Consider the following 16,220-nt stretch of genomic DNA (forward strand, 5'->3'; position numbering starts at 1 on the left):
TGAATATGTCACAGGGAGCTTGCCACACTTTGCCACGCGGGCAAGATACTCTCAGTAGCTTGCTGGGCTCTCCAAGAGGGGCGGAGGAATTGAACCTGGCTGGCTATCTCTCCAGCCCCTGCAAAACAATATAAGTGATAAACTTTGAAAAGAATTGAATAGCACATCAGAGAATTGCCGACTGGGTTTAGGAGGAACAATATAAGAATTATTATAGTCCCTGAAGAACAGATAGGAGAATTTGATGAAGAACCAAAAGAGACAATAGATAATAATTTTCCAGAGTTGAAGAGTATAAGCATCCAGATCTAAGAGACCTGAAGAGTCTAGCAAAAGTAGGCTCAATTTTCAAGATGCATTGCTCAGAATGACAAAATCCAAAAACAGAATACAGAAAGTAGCAAGATCAAAAAACGAATTTATGGAGATCTGAGCCTCTCTGCCTCTCCCTTTCCTCCGCCCAAGCCGACCTTGTCATTAATTCACATCCAGGTCAGTTCACCCACCGCTTCTCGAACCCGGGACTTTAATTTCACCCTGAAAGCCCCCAGGAGTCCCCCGGATGCCGGGAGACAAAGCAGATCTGAGCTTCTCTGCCTCTCCCTTTCCGCTGCCCAAGCCGAGCGGGTCTCTTCTCCCCACCCAGTCTTTATCCCCAGACACACACCAGGTATCAGTGGGGCTGTGGCCATTTTAGAAGTGGGCGTGGCTTTTAAAAGTGGGCGTGGCCTATTTTGTGTGGGCCGAAGCTCTCACGGACACAAGTAGTTTACTGATACCAATAAATCTAATCCCTACATCTACACACCAACATGAAGAAACAACGCAAATCCCCGCCACAGGGAGACGACGAGGAAACAAGTCCAGAAGCCTCAGTAGGTGCTAGACACCTTAGGGACCTCTCTGACAAAGAATTCAGATATGAAGTCATGAAGATGTTCAATCATCTCAATGAAACAGTCAGACAGATATCCAGTAAATTGAAAGAGGATACGAAAGAAACAATCGATCGCACAATTGACAAAAAACAGGAAGAAATGAGAGCCGAAATTGAAAAGCTTCATACAGAAATGGCACGGATCCGAGATTCCATAGAAGAAATCAAAAACACACTCTGTGCCCTCAAAAATAGAATGACCACAGCTGAGGAAAGAATCAGTGAGCTGGAAGATCAGCTGCACCAAGCAAGCCAACACGCAACAACAAACAGTGGCAAAGGACCTCAAAAATAGCTTAAGAGAGAATCAGAGTCCTAGGAGATCATTCCAAAAGAAACAACATTAGAATCATTGGACTACCAGAAGCTCAGGGAAAAAATCCGAATGAAAAAAAAAACCATGGTTAAACAAATCATCACCAAGAAATTCCCAGAGCTCCACAATACAGCCATTCAGATGCAAGAAGCCTGAAGGGTGCCAGCTAAAGGAGACCCTAACAAAAACACTCCAAGACATATCGTAGTTAGAATGATCAATGCTGCAGACAGAGACACAATATTACAAGCAGCAAGGGAAAAGAAGGCATTCACACACAAAGGAGCACCCCTTAGATTCACAGCAGACCTATCAGAGGAAACCCTCCAAACCCAAAGGCAGTGGCGAGATATACTCAAAAAACTCACTGAAATGAATGCTTCACCAAGAATACCCTATCCGGCTAAACTCTCACGCAAAATTGAAGGAACGGTACACTATTTTCTAGATAAACAGCATCTCAGGAACTTCATAGACTCAAAACCAAACCTAAAACAAGGGCTATAGGGGCTCCTATAAGAGAAGGCAAACCCTACAACACACCCTTACAGAAAGATGACACAAAACCCCATAACCATGCTCTTTCTCAATGTGAACAGTCTAAATTCACCATGTAAGAGGCAAAGAGTGGCAAAATGGATAGATAGATAGAACCCAACATTCTGTTGCCTACAAGAAACTCATCTCAACAATTAGAGCAAACACAGACTCAAAGTCAAAGGATGGAAAACAATCCTGCAAGCAAACATCTCCTTCAAAAAAGCTGGGGTGGCCATACTAGTATCCGAAAACATTAATTTCATCTTGAAAAAGATTAGAAGGGACAGTGAATTCTATTTTCTCTTCATCAAGTGATACGTACAACAGGAAGAAATCACACTTTTAAATGTATACACACCTAATGTGGGAACATTTAAAAATTTAAAACAACTGCTAACAGATTTTAAGGAGGATATTGCTAGCAACACAAAAGTACTTGGAGACTTCAATATCACCTAATCACCTCTGGACAGATCAACAAGAACAAAACCCAGCAAGGAATCATTGGCTTTGAAAGAAGAAATAGAAGAGAAAGGGCGTATAGACCTATACAGGGCTTTACACCCCCAAAATAAAGAATACACATTCTTCTCCAGTGCACACGGAACATTTTCCAAAATAGACCATGTGCTAGGACACAAAACATACGACAACAGAATCAGGAAGAGAGAAATAGTATCAGCCACCTTTTCAGACTATGATGCAATGAGGATAAAATTGAATCACACACAGACAGGGAGAACCAAATCAAACACCTGGAAATTAAACAACTCGATGCTGAACAACAAGTGGATCAGGAAGAAGTCAAGGACGAAATCAAAAGATACCTGGAAAAAATGAGAATGAAGAAATGAGCTAGCAGAGCCTATGGGATGCAGTGAAAGCCGAATTAAGGGAAAAATTTATAACTCTGCAAGCATATCTTAGGTCTGTAGAAACAATGCACATAAACAACTTGACCTCACAGCTCAAGACCTTAGAAAAGGATCAACAGAAAGAGCCTAAATCAGGCAGAAGGAAAGAGATCATAAAATTTAGAGCAGAAATCAATGACATGGAAACCAAAGAAACAATCCGAAAGATCACTGAAACCAGGAGCTGGTTCTTTGAGAAAATAAACAAGATAGATAAACCACTAGCAACACTCACAAAGAAACAGAGAGAGAGAACCCTAATAAACCGAATCAGAAACGAGAAGGGGCCTATCACAACAGAGACCAAAGAAATCCAAAAGATCATCAGAGACTACTTTGAAAGTCTGTATACCATGAAACAAGAGAACCTAGAAGAAATGGAAAAATTCCTGGACTCCTATAATCTGCCAACGTTGAATCAAGAAGATCTAGAGTAACTGAATAGACCAATTACCTTCAAGGAAATCGAAACTGTAATCCAAAGACTTCCCAAAAACAAAAGCCCAGGTCCAGATGGATTCACTAGCGAATTTTTCCAAACATTTAAAGAGGACCTATTGCCAGTTCTTCTCAAGCTTTTCCAGGAAATTGAAAAAACGGAAAATCTCCCAAGCAGTTTCTATGAAGCCCATATCTCTCTAATACCAAAAGGAAACAAAGACACCAGGAGAAAAGAAAACTATAGGCCAATATCCCTGATGAACATGGATGCGAAGATTCTCAACAAAATACTAGCCAATAGAATTCGACTACTAATCAAAAAGATCATACACCATGACCAAGTAGGATTCATCCCGGGGATGCAAAGCTGGCTTAACACTCGGAAATCAATCAACATAATCCACAATATCAGCAGAATAAAAGATAAAAATCATATGATAAAATCAATAGATGCAGAGAAAGCATCTGACAAGATCCAGCACCCATTCCTGATGAAAACCCTTGACAAAATGGGGATAGAGGGGACTTTCCTCAATATAGTTAAAGCCATCTACCACAAGCCTACAGCAAGCATCGTCCTCAATGGGGAAAAACTTAGAGCCTTCCCTCTAAGATCAGGGACGAGAGAAGAATGTCCACTCTCTCCACTGCTGTTCAATAGAGTACTGGAAGTACTTGCAATAGTGTTTAGGCAAGAAAAAGATATTAGGGGCATCCAGGCAGGAAAGGAAGAAATCAAGCTCTCACTATTCGCAGATGATATGATGATACTATACTTAGAGAACCCTAAAACGTCTGTCAAGAAAGTTCTAGAAACAATAGGCTTGTCTAGTAAAATTGCAGGCTATAAAATCAATACCCAAAAGTCCATGGCTTTCCTATATGCAAATAATGAAAGAGAAGAAAGTGACATGAAGAAAACAATCCCGTTCACAACTGTGCCCCAGAAAATCAAGTACATAGGAATCAGCTTAACTAAGGAAGTAAAGGACCTGTACAAAGAAAACTACAAAACTCTACTTCAGGAAATAAAAGAAGATACAAGGAAATGGAAAAATATCCCCTGTTCATGGATTGGGAGAATTAACATTGTCAAAATGGTAATACTTCCCCAAGTACTGTATAAATTCAACGCGATCCCTATCTGGATACCCATGACATTCTTCAAAGAAATGGAGCAACACTTCTGAAATTTATATGGAACAATAAGCCCCAACGAATAGCTAGAGAAATTCTTTGGAAAAAGAAAATGGAAGGAATCAACCTCCCTAACTTCAAACTCTACTACAAGGCAGTAATAATTAAAACAGCATGGTACTGGAACAACAGCAACAGCTGTAGACCAATGGAAGAGGGTTGAATATACTGACATCTCCCCCCAAGCATATGAATATCTAATCTTCGATAAGGGGCAAGAAAAGTAAAGTGGAGCAGGGAAAGCCTCTTTAATAAATTGTGCTGGCAAAACTTGACAGCTACATGCAAAAAAGTTGACTCAGATCTCTGCCTAACTCCACATACAAAAGTAAGATCAAAGCAGATTAAAGACCTCAACATCAGACCGAAATCCATAAGGTACATTGAGGAAAAAGTTGGCAAAAACCTCCATGATATAGAAGCTAATGGTGTCTTCAAAGATGTCACGCCGCTGGCCAAGCAAGTGAAAACGGAGATAGACAAATGGGACTATCTTAAACTAAGATGCTTCTGCACCTCAAAAGAAACAGTTACCAAAATTCAAAGACAGTCTACAGAATGGGAAAGGATATTCGCCAAATACACATCCGATAAGGGGTTAATATCAAGGATATACAAAGTACTGGTTGAACTCCACAAAAATAAAACATTCAACCCCATCAAAAAATGGGGAGATGAAATGAATAGAAACTTTCACAAAGAAGAAATCCGAATGGCTAAAAGGCACATGAGAAAATGCTCCACAACATTAATCATCAGAGAGATGCAGATCAAATCCACAATGAGATATCATTTCACACCACAGAGACTGGCACATATCCACAAGAACAAAAGCAACCGGTGCTGGCGCGGATGTGGCGAGAAAGGGACACTCCTTCAGTGTTGGTGGGATTGCCGACTGGTTCAGCCCTTTTGGAAAACAGTATGGACGTTTCTTAATAAATTAGAAATTGAGCTCCTATTTACCCAGTAATGCCACTCCTGGGGATATATCCCAGAGAGGCAAAAATGTTTAGTCGAAGTGACATCTGCACTTGTTTGTTCATTGCAGCACTCTTTACAATAGCCAGAATCTGGAAAATACCTGAGTGCCCGAGAACAGATGACCGGTTAAAGAAACTTTGGTTACATTTACACAATGGAGTACTATGTAGCTGTTAGAAAAGAAGAAGTCATGAAATTTACATACAAGTCATGAAATTTCCATACTACATGGAAAGTATTATGTCAAGTGTAATTACTCAGAAAGAAAGGGATGGACATAGAAAGATTGCATTCATCTGGGGAACATAAAGTATCAAAATATGAAACTAACACCCAATAAAGGCCGAGATTAGTACCAGGAATTTTACTCTATGGCTTGTAGGCCAACCAAACATGCTAGGGGAAAACGGAGCACAGATAGAGAAGCGAACACCAAATAAAGGTGTTGGGAGGATACTCCCAGGATGGGAGAAGCATGCTGAAAGTAGACTATAGACTAAACATGATTGTCACCCATTGCCTCTTTTGCAAACCACAACACCCAATAAAAGAGAGAGAACAAACGGGAATGCCCTGCCACAGAGGCAGGGTGGGATGGGGGGATGTGGAGTGGGAGGAATACTGGCATCCGTGGTGGTGGGAATTGGCACTGGTGGAGGGATGGATATTTTATCATTGTATAATTGAAACCCAAGCACAAAAATATGTAAGTCTGCAACTGTTCCTCATGGTGTCTCACTATTAATAGTAAAAAAAATTAAACCTTAATATTATTAATAGATTGTAAATTATGGTGGCTAAGATTAAAAACGATTTAAACAAGACAAAAAAAAGAACATCAGTTCTATATTTCAGTGGATGGTAGTATGTACATTATTATTTCCATAGAGTTTTGAATAACAGTGACATATTTGTATTATAGGCATGTTTGTATTTTACATGCATGCAATTACATTTAATACATGTGCTGTAATTTTTATCCTGTGCAGTTGTCTATGTAAGCACTGTATATGCTGGGATTTTTCATTAATTATACCTCATTGTATAGCACAATAACCAGAACATAATAAATCATCAAATGTTTTGTGAAAAAAAAAGGAATTTATGTACATAGGAAAGCCCATAAGACTCACTGCAAATCTGTCAAACGAGACTCTCTCAGACAGAAAAATGGAAGGACATAGTACAAAAACTCAATGAAATGAATGAACAAGTCACCAAAAATACTCTACCCCTCTAGATTATCATTCAGATTTGAATGAAAGATACAGAGCTACAGGGACAGGCAACAGCTGAGGGAGTTCATAGCCTTGAAACTAGTTTTACAAGAAGCATTAAAGGATCATCTTTAAAAAACAAGAAACTTTTCAGCACATTGTGGGGAGGTGGGGAGGCAATGTAGGCGTATTGGGAGAGGTTCGTGGGACACTGGTGGAAGGAAGTGTTTAATGATATTGTAAATCCAGGTACCTCAGTAAAAGTAGTCTTTGAAAAGAAATGATAGTTACTATCTAGTTATGCAATTAACATGCACATAGTCACACCTTTATTGTATTCTGTTGGTTACAAACAAAGCACAGGTCCTGTTCATACATAAGATGACACAAAGACATAAATAGCAGGAAGCAGATATTATCTTTTGCTCTGGCTACCACAAATTTTATATATGATTTTTTTCTCATCTATAATAAATTATGTTTCATAATGTTTTATGAAGGTGTATATGATGTAAAATAAAGGTTCATCTGATATTCCATCAAAATGTCTTGACTTCTCTGTTAGCAACAAGTTTTCCTGGAAGTACTAAACTGCCTCAAATACAATCAAGATTAATGGGGCTACATCACACTAATAAAATAAAAGTTAAAGATATCATAATAATATGTAAAGAAAATATCAAAAATTCTTACTTTAATTTTTAATTTGTATTGTATATTGTTAGTTTAAAAGACTGAATATAATTGTTTTCCATTTAAAAATATTTCGGCTACCCAGCAGAGCTTAGCAGTCATACCTAACTTTTTACTCAGAGGTTATTCCTGGCTATACTCCTGGGGTCCACACCTACCTCTGTACTCAGGGACCAATGTCTGGCAGTACTTGGGGGGAATATATATGGCATCAGGATTCAAACCACGGTTTTAGCCACAGTCTTATGCTAGGCAAGATTCTAAACATTTGTATTCTCATCTCCCTAGCCCAAACAAAGTGCACCATTTTTAAATTATACAATTAAGTAGATTTTTATTTCATTTCATTTATTTTATTTTTATAAAGCTGTTCACAATAATTTATTACATTTAATATTCCAATACCAGTCTCACCACCATTGCACCTACCCACCACCATATTTTTAATGTTTCCACACTGACCCCCGGGCTGGAGCGATAGCACAGCATGTAGGGCGTTCGCCTTACAAGCGGCCAACATGGCCGACCCAAGTTCGACTCCTCCGCCCCTCTAGGAGAGCCGGACAAGCTACCAAGAGTATTCGATATGCCAGACACAGTAACAACAAAGTCTCCAATGGAGATGTTACTGGGCCCGCTCGAGCAAATCGACGATCAAAGGGAGGGCCTTTACCTTTACCTTTTACACTGACCCCCAGACCCTTCCCCCAAAGCAGCATCTAAATAATTTATTTTGCGTTGTTATGAATAATTCACTAAAAATTATCCAAAAAAATTTTCCTTAGAGGAAAGTGTGTGAAGATTGTTGGAACCAGTAAACCCTTGTTTAAGCGATTACCAAAACATAAAATGTTCCATAACCACAAATGCTGCTGTGCACTCCAGGAATTCTAAAATTTTAAATACGCTTATAGAGCTGATATTAATTTAATTTTTTTAACTGGACAGTAACTTTGGGGACCAGAGACATTTCTGCAGCATATTGTTCTGTTCTCTTCCGGGAGCTGGGTTTTATAGTCTCTGAGTCTTGGCCGTTGATGGGATTACACGGCACCAGGGGGCCAGTTGGTGGGTGTGACCCCTGCCTACTGGAAGAAGGGGGATCTGGGTGGAGGATGCTCAGCCCCGATCCGGGCAGGCTTGGAGATCTCAGCCCCGGGACCCGCATGCCTTTGTTCCTCTGCCAGTACCTTCATGCCTGTGGAGAGTAGTCTCAGCATGGTTGTGCCAGGGCCTCTTGGGGGGGAGCGGGTTGAGTTTCCCTCCCCACTCCGACCAGGGCTCCGGCAGCCAAAGACCTCCAGAACCAGACACTACCATGCTGAGACCACTCTCCACACACATGAAGGTACCGGCAGAGGAACAAAGGCATGTGGGTCCCGGGGCTGAGATCTCCAAGCCTGCTCGGATCGAGGCTGAGCATCCTCCACCCAGATCCTCCTTCTGCCAGTAGGCAGGTGTCACACCCACCAACTGGACCCCTGACACCGTGTAATCTCATCAGTGACCAAGACTCAGAGACTATAAATCCCAGCTCCCGGAACCGCGCGGTCACGACATCTTATTATCTCATTCCTACTTTGTACAAACTGACAGGCTACCGAATGTAACCTGCCCACATGGCAGAGTCTGGCAAACTCCCCGTGGTGTACCCAATATGCCAAATACCAGTAACAATGATGGGTCTCATTCTCCTAACCCTGAAAGAGCCTTGAATATGGCACTTTTTAAAAAATCTCAGGGCTAGGATGAAGGAGACATTACTGGGGCCTGTTCAAGGCAATCGACGAACAACAGGATGGTCGTGATCGTGATCGTTCTATGTTACTCTCTTCCAAGGGTACGTTTGAGTATACTTGAATAAACATTAAAACTCAGAATCATAATATTAAAAAGTTCCCAGACAAAAGAAGAGATTTCCATAAACAACTCCAAAAAGTATCTGATAACTTGGAAGTTGAGTTACAGAGACCATAAAGGTATTCTGGTAATATCAAAATGTGGTAATGTGACATTATGGCCCTGTGTCAACTATTTAATCAGCTATAATAATTTTGTTTCTTAAGTGTGTTTGCTATAAAGGACATAGTGTTTTGACAAAGATGGATGGGGTCTCTTTAACGATTGCATTATGTGCAATCAATTTTCATTCTTGCTTATAATAAGATTTTGTATTATTGCTTACTGAGAATCAGTTTCTTTGAAATGGTTCAGTTACTTGGACACGGACAAAATTTATTTTTCGTTTATTGTCACAATAAGACTTTAATATTATATATCAACTAGTGATTCCTTTAACAGATGAAGGAACTGAGAGTTAAATACATAAAATTATCCACAGGGCAAGAAATAAGAAAATTCATATTTCTAATCCAGCTATATATACATATAAAGTATCAATGTAAATTTAGTTGAAAAGTTTACTACTAAGTGAAAATTGTGTCATGCTCTTTCTAGTAAACACAACATCCTAAGTAATGGGGCCTTAATTATAGGAAAAGAAAGTAAAACTCTACATATTAAAAGTGGAGAAATGTGGTAGGAATTGGTTACAAATTTAAGCATTTTAAATGGAACTTGATTGACACCTGTATCCAAGACAGGTCTAAGTGAAAGAAGATATTTACACACCACATAGCTGACAAAGCTCAACAACAAAAATTATATATTAATGCCTCCAGCAAAACCTGCCAAAATCTTACCACCACAGTCTTTTGAACCCTAAAGAATTTTAAAATAATATGATGAGGTAAGTCCTGTTACTACTGCTTTCATTTTACAGATGATAAAGTCAGGCTTACGGCTAGAGAGATAGCTCAATTGGCTTAGCACATGCTGTGGCTTTGGGCGGTCTGGGTTTGGTTTACTACCCCTAGCGCTGCAGAATCCCACAAGTATGGAAGGGAGCAAACCTGATCCCTAAGCTAGGGGTAGCACTCAATACCGCTGATGTGGCCCCACCTCCTTAAATAAATACCCAGTGACTTTTCCACTCATTTAGTAAGGGATAGATTATACTCGTAGGTATGTCTGAGTAGGTACGAAGAGAGTGAAGCATCTTGTTAAAAATGACAGATTTCTACTGCAGTTGTGCTGTTCCTTATTAAATTGTCTTTCAGACTGCTCAACCATGAGCTCAAATCAGAGAATGTGTCCACGTAAATAGAAATATATCCATATCGCAGAGTTTTGTCATGCTTCTTGCTGCTCTCAACTGCCATTCAAATCCACACTATGCTGGGATTGAGAATTAGGTATGCAAAAACTGATGTTGGGTTATGCACATCTAAAGAAAGGAAAGACTAAAAACTACAAAGGAGGGGACTGGAGCGATAGCACAGCGGGTAGGGCGTTCGCCTTACAAGCGGCCAACATGGCCGACCCGAGTTCGATTCCTCCGCCCCTCTCGGAGAGCCCGGCAAGCTACCGAGAGTATTCGATATGCCAGACACAGTAACAACAAAGTCTCCAATGGAGACGTTACTGGGCCCGCTCGAGCAAACAAACAAAACAAAACAAAAAAAACTACAAAGGAGATGTTAAAGAGAAAGTTTGTCTTGTTAATTCAATCTCTTATGATAATGAAGAAAATTATTTTCCCCAATTTTTATTTAGGCACCATGCTTTACAATACTGTTAGTGATAGAATTTCATGCATATAATGGCCTAAGTCCACACCCACCATCAGTATCAGCTTCCTGCCACAAATAATCCCCATCCACAATGCAATTTTATTTATGTAGGACAGCTCTCATGTTCTGATGTTTTTGACAATTTGTTATTGCCTTGGATTGGATTGGAGTCAAGCATCCTCCACCCAGATCCTCCAAATTCCAGTAGGCGGGGGTCACACCCACCACCTGGGCCCTGGCGCCATGTAATCCCATCAACGGCCAAGACTCAGAGACTATAAAATCCAGCTCCCGGACGAGAACCTTTCTAGTCATTTTGTACAGACACAGTAAGAGATATATTAAGCTTGTAGGGTGGCTCTCCTGAAGACATCTAGCTATAGATCCCAGACTACAGCGCTAAAGTGAGATAATCTTTCTAACCCTAGCAGGGTCCTTCTCCAGTTGTTTCTCATGACAGAATTTGTCCATGACCATACTCTTAACTTACAGTTAAGTATTATGGTGCTTGGCCTGACCCGTTTTGATGCCATCGTAGCTCACAGCTTGCTTGGAGTCCATATACTCCCTTGTTGGACCCTGTTTTGGGGGTGCTGTGAACTAAGGGCACCTGAGCCTTGAGTCAAGAAAACAGATGCCCAGGAGTGAATATTATTCAAAGTCAATTAACTCCCAAGTTATAAAAGCATAGCATTAACTGCTTTCCTGTGTCTATACAAGAAGGGCATTGCTCTGTAGTGCAAAGAACTCAAGGGAAGGAGAAAAGCAATATTTCACTTACAAATACAAAATCAGAGATTTCTGAAGAATTTGACTTTAGAGGTAATAGGTACTGCTTAGGGGGAAAAAGTGATTAAGTGGTTGGGGAAGAGAGCACAGAGAAGTTATAGATAAACACAGAGGAATAGGAGTGACTTGGGAGCACTGTGAATGTTGTAACCCAAAAAATCTAAGTACCCTAAGGCCAGGGTAAAATGACAAACCAATGTTATCATACACCCACCAACACTTATCTGATTAGTTCTCTTTTTGTTCCCTTTCAGTCTCACTGATATGAGGTGATATATCATTGTTTTGATTTTCATTTCTCTAAGGAGAGTGATAAGGACCACTTTTCCCACATACCTAGTCATCGTTTCTTTTGCAATGTAGAAGTTTTATAAATTTGGTGTAGTCTGATTTGTTTATTTTTGCTCAAGTTTGCTTGGATAATGGCACTGAGCCATTAAAAATACTAGATTCAATGTCATAAAGGGTTATGCCTATGTTTTCCTCAATATAATTTATGGATTAAGGTCTGACATTGAATTCAGCCAAGTGGAGAAGAATAAATAATCAGTTTTCTCATATGCCTTTATAAAAAAATTTAGTAAGGCAATAACAAATTGCCAAAAACATCAGAACATGAGAGCTGGCCTACATAAATAAAATTACATTGTGGATGGGGAAGATCTGTGGATTATTTGTGGCAGGAAGCTGATATTGATGGTGGGTGTGGACTTTATATGCATGAAATTCTATCACTAAGAGTACTGTAAAGCATGGTGCCTAAATAAAAATTGGGGAAAATAATTTTGTTCATTGTCATAAGAGATTGAATTAGCAAGGCACACTTTCTCTTTAACATCTCCTTTGTAGTTTTTAGTGTTTCCTTTCTTTAGATGTGCATAACCCAACATCAATGTTTGCATACCTGATCTCTATTCTGTATTTTTTTATTAGTGAAACACCATGAGGTACAGTTGTAGACTTACAAGTTGTTGTGCTTGGGCTTCAGTTATGCAATGATCGAGTACCCATCCCACCACCGGTGCCCATTCTCCACCCCGACGAATCCCAGTATCCCTCCCACCCTCCCATCCCCCATTCCACCCTGCCTCTGTGTCAGGGCACTCCCTTTTGTTCTATCTCTCCTTTTGGGTGCTGTGGTCTTCAGAAGAGACATTGGGTGGCAATCATGTTCGGTCCATAGATTACTTTCAGCAGGCATCTCCCATCATGGGCAGATCTTCCCAGCACCCTTTATTTGGTGCTCCCTTCTCTATCTGAGCTGCCTTTACCCCTAGAGTGTGCGGCTGGCCTCTAAGCCATGGAGTGAACAACCTGGTATTTATCACAGCTGTTCTCGGGTGTTAGTCTCTTATTTTGTTACTTTATGTTACCCAGATGAATGCAATCTTTCTATGTCTGTCCCTTTCTTTCTGACTTATTTCGCTTAGCATAATATTTTCCATGTAGTACTACTACTCTATTCTGTTTTGAATTTGGTTTTGTGTACAGTGTGGGATAGGGATCTGAGTTCATTTTAATGTGTCTGACCAGATTTCCCATCATTATTTACAGAATAGGCTCTCCTCACTTCCCTTCATACAACTACTTTAGCTTTCCATATACACAAGTCTATGTCTGAACTTTCAGTTCTGTTCTGTTGGTCTGAGATCATTCTAGTACCAGACTGTCTTGATTACTATAACTTTACTGTAATTAAAAGTTGGTGGTAATGAGATAAGTGATGGAATGTTGTATGTCAAAAACCCAACTGTAAATAAATTTGTAACTCAAGGTGCTTAAAAAAACTATGGGTGTTAAAAGAATAAATAAATAAAGTTGACAGGGAATAAAGTTTCACATCTTTTTCCCCCTAAGATTGTTTTGGTTATTCAGGGAGTTTTATTACACTATTACTTTTTAACAGCAATTGGTCTATGTCTCTAAAAATTGAAACTACCGTGAGTATTTTTATAGAGACTGTATTGAATCTCTATAATGCTTTGATAAGATAGGTCATTTGACAACATTAACTTTTATACTTTATGAACAAGGATGCTGTTTCTATGTATTTTCTTGTTTCTTTTACTAGTGGCTTATATATTGAACAAAGCTATTTGCACAAAATCTCTGAAAGAGATGGGTAGACATTGTTTCTAGCTAATTTGATGGGAGAAAAGGTATGTATAGGAGAAAGGAGTAGAGAAAGTGATGGACACAACAGGGCAATTTTTCATTTAGATGGTAAAAGATTAACAATTAGTCAAGAAATATCTTTCATATCCCCTTTAACACAAAAATCTTAAAAGGGAATTAAAAAATGGTAAGTCCTCCTATGGAAATAACTTAGTTTTTATTTTAATGAGCACATCAACTCTGGCAGACACTTATCTTCTCACTCACTCACTCACTCACTCACTCACTCACTCACTCTTGTTATCTGTCTTTCCCTTTGGGCATTATGACTTGCAATATATGTAGTGAAAGGTTATCATGTTTGTTCTTTTACTTTTAAAACTCAGTTCTTGTCCAGATGTTTCACTTATTCTTGAATCAATAGCCTAAAGTTTTGGCTAATTTCTCAGTAAATTCGATCCCAAGATGATGGAATCCAGGCAGAGGTATGGCAGTGATTTTGGAGTGTGGGAGCAAGTGGTTTCCAGAGCTCTGTTTAAGTTAGCGCTGGACTGACCCACACCCATCTGGGAGGGGGTCTCAGACGTCTCAGCCATGAGCAAGTGTCTGAATACTTTTGGTTTATCTTTTTAATATTTATTTATGAGTCTCTGGAGCAGGGATGGTAGATGAGATTACATGGTGGTGCCAGAGGTGTTTCATTTCCAGTCCTATGTTGCTCTCAGCCCTGACAAGCAGGGAATGCCCTTCAACTGCTTTACATAACTGGATGACATATTGGCAGTGCCTTGGTCATCCCACTGGTGGTCCTCATTGAGCATGTGCACCTTCACCTCTGCCAGGTGTTGGTCATCATGCTGCCCTGCAGTCTGGACACAGGGCCCTGCCAGAGTCACTCAGGAATGGGGTGCCTGGGACCTGGTGGGAGAATGCCCCCAAGATGAGGGGTTCCTTAGCCTCATGCTGCTGCTCACTGCCTCTGAGTTGTGTCTCTTCTACCTGCATGGCCCAGTACTGGTGCCTCCTACCTTGCTTTGCCTCCATCACATTGCCTCAGCACTATTGTCTGTGCCTAGTGAACTTGGCCGCCCCACAACAGGATTGAGCTGGAGCACTGCTCACTGCCCTGCTGGACCTCCGCCATCTCCGCTTCAAAGCACTAAAGAAAGTAATTTTATTCTAGCTGGAAAAGTTTATTCTCACAAGCTAAGATACATTTTTATATTTTATTTATTTATTTTTGCTTTTTTGGGTCACACCCGACAATGCTAAGGGGTGACTCCTGGCTCTGAACTCAGAAATCACTCCTGGCTGTGCTCGGGGGACCATATGGGATGCTAGGAATCAAACTTGAGTCAGCCACGTGCAAGTCAAATGCCCTACTCTCTGGGCTATCACTCCAGCCCCCAGCTAAGATACATTTTTAAAATGTGCTTTTTAGTAATTTCATTTGTAATATTTTGAAATTATTGATTTCCAAATATTTCCAAGAATTATATGAATATATTTATAATTAATTGTATTTTGGAAATATGTTCACAACTTTAGTAATACTCTGCTTATTGGAATACAATAGATTTTAATTAGTTATCTGGTGTTTATTCAATTGGCTTGTATAATTATTTCTTAAGAACAAGAGTTAGAGAGAAAATAAAATATCTAATAATTTAAATGTTTCTCTCCTCTGTCCCTCATGTTCTTGATTCTTGTAAATGCCACCCTCAAGACTTGAAGAGGACCAATGGTTTCAGCCTCTGTGGATAAAAAATCAAAACAAAATTAAAAAAATCAAAACACAGGAAGTTTGAGTGAATGGTACATATCACCATTATAAAATTTGCCCTAGTTATATCATTTGTTATTGGTTTTCTCTTTCTCCTCATTCTTTGTCATTGTTACGGTTTCTTATTCTTGGCAGAAAGCCAGCATTGATAATTGTAATTCTCTAAAAGAAGTCAAATATATTAAACTGAACTCTTCAAGAAGAACTTAATTAGTTCTAGTAACAATTTTCATTAAATAGCAAGGGAAAATATTGCTTAACTGAGAAAAAGAAAGTTAATAACAGGTATTTTTATATGACTCTTACACTGTAAATTTTTTTTAAAAAATCCCAGTTGATGGAGTAGAAATAATAAAACCTAGGAAAGTGCAAAACCATTATATCCTCTTGAAGAATTAGCTTTCCCATAAATACTTTGGAGAAAAGAGTCTACTTCACAGAATTGGTCTGAAATAGTCTATGTGACCTAATTATAATCTAGTTTTCCTATTTTAAAAACGTGAATAGATAACATACATTCATACATGCATACATAATAGTCTGTAATATTTCTTATTTAGGTTGGAAAGAGACAAAGAAGAGAAACACTGAGAAAAAGTGGTCTCTCAGTTTTCTATTTTATTTTTGTAATTTTGTGATACGATTGCAATAGTATTACCAGT

The sequence above is a fragment of the Sorex fumeus genome, unplaced genomic scaffold (assembly GCF_029834395.1).
Source record: "Sorex fumeus unplaced genomic scaffold, SorFum_2.1 ptg000086l, whole genome shotgun sequence".
Lineage (NCBI taxonomy): Eukaryota > Metazoa > Chordata > Mammalia > Eulipotyphla > Soricidae > Sorex > Sorex fumeus.